Here is an 8,622-nt window from a genome sequence, read left to right on the forward strand (position 1 = left end):
TTACAGTTACATTAACTTATAGTGTGTATTGTGACAACATGAAACGTAATTAAATTATATTCAATTGTATAAACGATGTAGGAGAAAGGTCACGATATACACTTTTATATCACGATAGCGATACATATCGTCATATTGCCCAGCCCTAACGGTAGGGCACTCATCTGCTAGCGGCTGACCTGGGTTCGATTTCCGGCCTGGGTCCTTTGCCGACCCTTCCCCGTCTCTCTCCCTACTCGCTTTCTGTCACCCCTTCACTGTTCTAAAAATAAAAATGTTGGTCAAAAGACCAAAATATATACATATTTTTTGCATGTGGGAAAAAAGTAAATAGCAATGTTGCCTCGGGACCCTCCTTTACTCGTTTGAAGACCAAAATATATCTTTTTAAAGAAGAGAATGTGCTTGCTATTTTGAAAATTGCCAGTAGGATTCGAGAAATGTATAAAACCAATTGAGAAAAACTGTTAAAGTTAATCACTCATAACATATTGCTTTTGTCTTAATGAAAGTAGACATTCATTATACAAAGTACTTCACCCAAATGTCTTCAAAGTGTGATTTTACAAAGTAGCCTACATTTAAAAACTAGACTGCCTGTGCAGTCGCCTTCGACTGCTTAAGGTATATCCCCGAAACGTAACGCTTCCAGTCCCCCATCATTCCTACCACTCCCGTCCACCTTTTCATAAACGTATATGATAAATACAAAATATTAAAGAAATATATTTAATATCTATACATAGATCAATGACGTGCATAGGCTTAAAACCAAATGACTATTGTGAAAATGAAGCAAAAAATGGGGCAAATGGTAACACTGTTTTAATGGTTCACTATTACAGTGAATATACCACATTAGGTACAGTGTAATAACCATTGTACATTACACTAGTATTACGTGGTATTAAATATTGTACACTGGTTATTACACTGTACCTGGTATTGCATATTGTTACACTGGTATTACACTAGTATTACATGGTATTGAATATTGTTACACTGTACCTAATATGGTAGATTCACTGAAATGGTGAACTGTTAAAATAAGGTAGTACCGGGCAAATCAATCCACCCAGTCAGAAGTTATGGGCCAAATAAAAATTCCGCCATTTTGAAACTGTTGACCTCCAAACTCAAATCAGTTCATGAACCTACCCTAGAGCATTAACACACCAAATCTGGGACAAATCCATCCGACTGGTCAGAAGTAATGAGCCAAACAAAAATTTGGCCATCTTGAATTCAGCCATCTTGAAAGTGTTGGCCTCCAAACTCGAATAAGTTCATGAACCTACCCTAGAGCATTAACACACCAAATCTGGGAGAAATCCATCCACCCAGTCAGAAGTTATGGGCCAAACAAAAATTCGGCCATCTTGAATTCAGCCATCTTGAAAGTGTTGATCTCGAATCAGTTCATGAACCTGCCCTAGAGCATTCACCCAAAAAATCTGGGACAAATCCAAACATCCGTTCAAAAGTTATCGCGTTAACACGAAAGACCTTACGCGGCGGCAGACGCGGACGTGGCGGCGGCGGCGCACGCAAAACCATTACATCCCCGACGCTCCGCGTTTCGGGGATATAATAAAGCACTGATAACATACTGCTATTTACTTGCACAAGTGTGGGGGAGGAGCTACCTGTCTTCAGATCGGGTCCCATCATGCAATGCATTTATTAGAGCTAAATTTCTCAAACGGAGTACTTCTGGTTGGAGTATTTCTCCAAGAGGTGGACTTGCTTATCCTCTCCATTGGCGACAACGAAGCGCCTCAGTGAATGACATGCCTTGTCAGTCAATTCTGCCTGTGTGCAGTTTGCAGATAGCAACACTCATGTTGTTCTGAAAAAGAACCCAGTGTTCATGCCTAAAATTCAGATCGCCTTCAGGTGTGAGCCCATAGAGCTTCAAGCTTTTTGTGTTCCTCCCTTTCAGCATGGAGCAGCGACGCCAGCACAACTTGTGCCCTGTGCGCGCATTATGCAGTTACAAGGACAGGACTCATTCTTTCAGGAAGACTGAGCAGCTGTTCGTGTGCTTCGCTAACCCCTCTAAGGGGCTTGCTTTGTCCATGCAGAGGCTTTCCAAATCGCTGGTTCAGGCCATCTTGCTGGCCTATGAGTCCAAGGGTGTTTCTCCCCCTGCTCAGGTCAGGGCACTCTACACATGCACTCACCACATCTTGGTTTCTCTTTAGAGGTGCCTCATGGAAATGTGTAGAGCGGTTGGCTGGTCCTACCCCTGCACTGTCGTCCGGTTCTACCGGCTTGATGTGACCGCTATGCCTCTGGGAAATAGGGTTCTGGAATCACCCGCCACAGGCTTGGGTAATGAGGGCACTAGCCAAACAGGGGACCTTCTGTGAACATCCGAATCAAGTGGTTGGTCAGCATGCGAACCGGGAGTGATTGCATCCTCCCATAGAGATGGTGAACGAATCTTACGAATAAGAACATTAGGACATGTGTATGTCCCCGGTTCTTAGAGTGAGATGAGTGAGCCATCTCTCTACTTTACCCGAATCACCACAGCCGAAGAAAGAGTGACCTGTGTCCTCATCTCTTCTTAGAGGGGGAACACCTCCCTGGGCATGGTGGTGCGCGGGAAACGCCGTGCCCTCGATCCAGGAACTTGGCCGTGGCGGGGAAGGTAACGGCGATGGCACCTCCAACTGCTGCCCAGCCCTCCTCGAGACGCTGAAGAAGCCATCCGTGAACGGGGGATGTCCCTAGTGGGCGCCCGGGGCGGCCCTGAGCCTTGAGATGCGCGGGAACGTCGATTGGTTCCTCCGTTACCATGTCCTCCACCCCATCCTCTGCTATGACCGACCCCGGCAAGTCAACAGAGGACTGAGCCTCCTGCCGCAGATGTGGGTCCAGAGGGGCAGGTTCAGAGGTAAGCAACTCGTCGTCTTCTCTGTCCTCCAGTGCCACCGTTTTTTCCTCTTCATAGCCGGTCTCGTCACAAGCGACTAGCATACGGCTAAGCATAGCTAGGCACTGCTCCAAGGTGTCCGAACTTATGTGGCGGCACCTCTTGCACTTCGGCCCGGTAAGCGCCTCGCCAGCGTGAGGGAAGCCGAGGCACACCACACTGAAGAGGTGAGGGTTGTCCGACGAGATCTCTCGTCGTCCCGTTGTTAGATGCTTTAGCCACGTTAGTTGCACGACGTGGCCGGTTAGCTAACAGTTGTAGAACGCTAGTCAGACCTAGCAGGGTAGCTACCCAGAGCGTCTTGTGGTCGAAGTCCTTCGATGAATTTTCGTGAGGAAGAGGTCTAGAAATACTTCTAGAGAAATATCCTGTCCTCTTTCTTCGGTAGAAGTCCTTCGTCATGACTCAGCACCCACCAGTGTTCCTTCCCGGCACACTTCTGTGTAGGACAGTAAAACTCAGTCGGTCGCAGTTGGGCAGCAGTTCACAGCCGAAGAAAGGTTTTAAGTGAGGTTTGCGCCTTTGATGACACGTTATATAGCCGCCAGGTGGTCCCGCCCTCAGTGCGAATTCCACCATTCAGGAGTGATTTTATGAAAATCTTCGTCAGGTCGACAGACAATTAGCTTTCTCCCATAGAGATGACGAAACGAATCTCACTCTAAGTACCGGGGACATATTCAAGTCCTTGTGTTTCCTAATGCTGCCTGCTACAGAGTACATACAAAATTTATGGCACAGCATGTTTGTTTGCACATACAATTTCTGCTGTTTCCTGTAGATATCTCTATCATCTGTTAAGTAATTAGCAATAGTGTGGCCAAGATATTTAATCTCACTGCACACTGCATACTGAAGTGTCTGACTTGTGCTTGGCTGTTCAGTGTACTGTGCATGGGTACTGAACTTCTACCAAACACCATGTGAATGTGGTCCATCCATATTAACTGTTGAATACCTTGGATTACATTATTACAGTTTTGTAATTGAATGTACTTGTGAGTATACTGTAAGAATACTTTACGCATACATGCAAATACTTGATATACTTCATATGGCATACTTCTTACAGACTTAAAATGTTCCACATTTAGTGAAGCATCAAGTTATTATACCTTCCAGTACCTTCCATTACATAATGAATTTATACTACAGTATATAATGAAATGAAATGGAAAATAAGGTCCAGGAAGACAGATGCTGAGGCACTCAAGTTTGCAATTTTTTTAAAAAAAAACTTTTTTATTTGGCCACAACATTGTAGCCAAATAAAAAAAGTAAAAAAGTTGCAAACTTGAGTGCCTCAGCGTCTGTCTTCCTGGACCAAGTTTGAGAGCCCCTACACTGATGAGCACCAAGGAAAAAAGGTGAAGACCCAGAAGCACTCCAATTACCTGCTTGTGTTTAAATGAAAATATAATGAAAGTTGAATGAAAAATATACTACTTATGAACAATAAAATGTCATAGAAGTGTACTCCAACATATTTCTTATACCATGCGAATGAATGGAAAGCGTGTTTGGAGCATAATTTCAAGGCTTGTAGTGTCCAAAAGTGGTGCCAATGTGCTGCAAGTGTGCTGCTGAAGTACTGCTTTAGAAGTGCTCCAGCGCACTAATAGTGCTATGAAGCGCACTTTAACGGACCAGTTCAGTCAATTTCAATATGCTGTCGTACTGCTCACGCTACCCTTGACTTGTCAGTACCCGGTGATGCCACATTTTTCGGCTCAGCCCTTTCCGAGACAAGAACTATTCTAATGGGGGCAGCGTTTGTTTACATTTTTTTTTTAAATGAACATAGGCCTACTCCAAATATTTTCTCATAAGATACCACTGTTTGCTAGTTGTCTGCTGATGTTGTATAACCTTTCGGATGTTTTTGGGAATAAATAAAAATGTCTTCATGAAATGTAAACAAAAAGCTGCCCCCATTACAATGACCAAGATCTCGGAAAAGGCTGTGTGTGAGCATTACAACTGCATGTTGAAATTGACCAAACTGGTCCTTTAAATCACTGAAAATAGTACACTTTGTACTAAGTACAGGCGAAAAAAGTACACTTTAAGTACAGTAAATACGGTAAATGTTACCGCTATAAAATTTCAAAATTATTTTTAACACTTTGATTGTTTTACTTTCCTTCAAGTGTAATCTATTGAAAAAAGAAATTCAAACTGGTCCGATCAAGTGTGTGTGTGTGTGTGTGTGTGTGTGTGTGTGTGTGTGTGTGTGTGTGTGTGTGTGTGTGTGTGTGTGTGTGTGTGTGTGTGTGTATTATTATTATTATTTATGTATTCATTTTCTTTCTTTTTTGTTGACTTGATACCTGGACCATAACAAAGACAACATGTCCCACGCCTGCTGTTGCTGGACCCTGCTGCTGACAAGTTTCTTGCTTTTGGATGACACTAGAGGACAACTTGCACGTATGTTCCCCAGTGTTGTAAACACTATTGGGTCATTCCACGCCAAATCAACAAGAGACCGCGCACTTAGGTCTAAAAAAAATCTGAAAATATTACCAAGTGTACCCATGGTACTTAAAAGAAACACTGTCAATTTATTTGAATGTAAGATGTATACTCTCCGTGTTACAGACAATTTTACTGGGGGAGGGGGGTGCCCATTTTGTTCACTCTCTTTTTTTTGTCAAAGTTCACAAGCCCGTAGCTCAATAACTAAACCATGTAGGAAGCTGAAATTTAGCATGCTGGTACATAGATAGGAATAGTTTGTTGCAAAACTGTCAGTTTTGGTCTGTATGATCCTGCGTCGTCATAGCATTCCCTCAAAGATGATACAAATTGTACTGGAGTTTTTGGCTGTGCTCTGTTTAGGCCTTCAGAAGACATATTTGTGCCCAACATAGCCTCATGATTTTTTCCCCCTTGTAGAGACAAGTAGAAACACTCCCATAAAAATCTATAAATAGAAAGGAAACCCCATCAGTGTTTGACCAGAAGACCTCACAAGTCTGACAAATCATTTTGGGTGTCATTTTCAGAGCACCAGAACACCTTGTGGGATTGTCCACAGATTTTTATTTTATTTTTTTCTTCATTCTCCATGAAGTCTTCTTTTTAAAAATGCCAATGAGACTTGTCTTATGTGATGTTTTCATTTTTAATTTCCACCCTGAACATGGGCAAAATGCAAAAAGAGAGCATCATGATTTCTATAACATTTAATGTAAAGACTAAATAATCAAATGCAAATTTTGCCCAGACATGATCATCCGAGAGTCCCTGTGCAGGGGTGCAGGTATCCCTTTCAATTTCAATGATTTCAGGAGCGTTCAATGTGGGAGCAGGTTCGCACACCAAAAGAGACAGTAGGTCAGGCACAAAGAGTCATGTTGTTACTTTTTTGACCAGCATATGGCACCGGAAGAAACGCATAGAAAACATATTGCTCTCAATGTGCATGTTGTCCATGTTTAGAATGGAATAAAAACATCACATAAGACAAGTCTCATTGGCATTTTTAAAAAGAAGAATTCATGGAGAATGAAGAAAAAAATAAAATAAAAATCTGTGGACAATCCCACAAGGGGTTCTGGAGCTCTGAAAGGACACCAAAAATGATTTGTCAGACTTGTGAGGTCTTCTGGTCAAACACTGATGGGGTTTCCTTTCTATTTATAGCTTTTTATGAGAGTGTTCCTACTTGTCTCTACAAGGGAAAAAAATCAAGAGGCTATGTTGGGCACAAATATGTCTTCTGAAGGCCTAAACAGAGCACAGCCAAAAACTCCAGTACAATTTGTATCATCTTTGAGGGAAAGCTATGCCAATGCAGGGTCATACAGACCAAAACTGACAGTTTAGCAACAAACTATTCCTGTCTATTTACCAGTATGCCAAATTTGAGCTTCCTACATGGTTTAGTTATTGAGCTACGGGCTTGTGAACTTTGACAAAAAAAAGAGTGTGAACAAAATGGGCACCTCCCTCCCCCAGTAAAATTGGCTGTAACACGGAGAGTATACATTTTACATTCAAATACAGTAAATTTACAGTGTTTCTTTTAAGTACCATGGGTACACTTGGTAATATTTTCAGAATTTTTTGAGACCTATGTGCGCGGGCTCTTGTTGATTTGGCATGGAAAGACCCTATTTGGATTTATAGTTTACTCTATAATAGTGACACCCCCCTTTTTTTACTGTGCATTTCCATCTACTGTAGATTAATAATATTAAGCTACACTACCCCACTTTGCTCCAGTCTACTCCAGTAATAGTGTACATCCCACTCTTTTTGGGTTGTTCAAAATACCAAATGATAAAATAGTTATGACATTATATCAAATTATATTAATAGCTTAGCATATTGTACAAGTGTGTGTGATTGTTAGGGCAACAAAAATCTTCTGCACACTGCTCTTCTTTAATACAATGCCCCACTTGTTTTTCTGATGGTTTTACTGCTGTGTTCTGCAGAAACAACTATTGATTGTAATACACCTGCACCATTTATTTTTGAGAGTATCAACGAGGGATTTTTAGGTAAGCAATCACAGCTACAGACAACAATGACAGCCCTTCACGTATCTCTCTCTCTCTCTCTCTCTNTCTCTCTCTCTCTCTCTCTCTCCCTCCCTTTCTCTCTCTCTCTCTCTCTCTTAGTGTAGGCCAATGCACTGGATGTTCATATTGTTTCATTTGACGTTGCCAGGTGCATTAGAGCAGGTCCAAATTCCACAAGATGCTACATTCAACCTTGAGTCCCCAACGTGCCCATACTGCCTCTCTCTTCTGGGCATAGACCACACTCCTGGAGCTCCATTTGCACTTGTGGTGGCAAACGCACGCCTTGATTTTGAAGCATTGGCAGAGGTATGTCAGTGATATAACCCCTTTGCACAGAGCCTTTGTTATAACCTTACTGTCCTCAGTATTGTAATGACAAGTCTTTGGCCCTCGATACGCTTACTGCAGAGTATGCTTGCGCGATCACGTTTTGTGCACGGACACGCCTACCATGTGTGTATCATGTCAATTTTGCTCCCGTTAGATAGGCCTACTGCACGTGGACGCGTGCATTCGGTGCAATCTCGTCTTAATTGTTTGGGGGCGATCGAAAGAAAGACTGCACAGTTCCACGCCAGTGTTTCAGGTAAAAACGACGATGGTGGCAACTTTTCAAGAGCATCTCATTGAGTTTGTCCGAAATGACAAACATTTTTGCGATCATGCTTCCCCCTTGCACTTAAAGCAGCATGCAAATGTAGGAGCAGTAGCAGTATTGTCTTCTTGTTCTTCTTCTTTCTTTTCCTTTACAGTATGTGTTTCCAATTTCCGGATCGCAATGCTCTCTCTGTGGATGGTACCGCCAGTATTATGCATGCTAGTCTGCTGCTTCTAAAGCAAGTACCGGTATGTGCAGTCAGGCGCATGCAGTGACGTGCGCAATTTCGAGGGCCTTAATCTATTACTGAAGGCTCTTGGTAATGTCACCGATGTAGTTATGATGTAGTTGAGTTTCCACAAAGTATATGAAAGGGCCCATCTTTACAAAGAGGCTACAATAATGAATGTAAATTCATACTTAAAGTTGGCTTTAAAAATTAAGGAAACCGTTAGACATAATGAACGTCATACATCTAACTAATGTAATAATTTTTGTCCGGTTTCTCTACTGTTTGGGGGACACCTTGTGTTTGTTGATTGAAGTAT

Source organism: Engraulis encrasicolus, chromosome 1 (genome assembly GCF_034702125.1).
Source record: "Engraulis encrasicolus isolate BLACKSEA-1 chromosome 1, IST_EnEncr_1.0, whole genome shotgun sequence".
Classification (NCBI taxonomy): domain Eukaryota; kingdom Metazoa; phylum Chordata; class Actinopteri; order Clupeiformes; family Engraulidae; genus Engraulis; species Engraulis encrasicolus.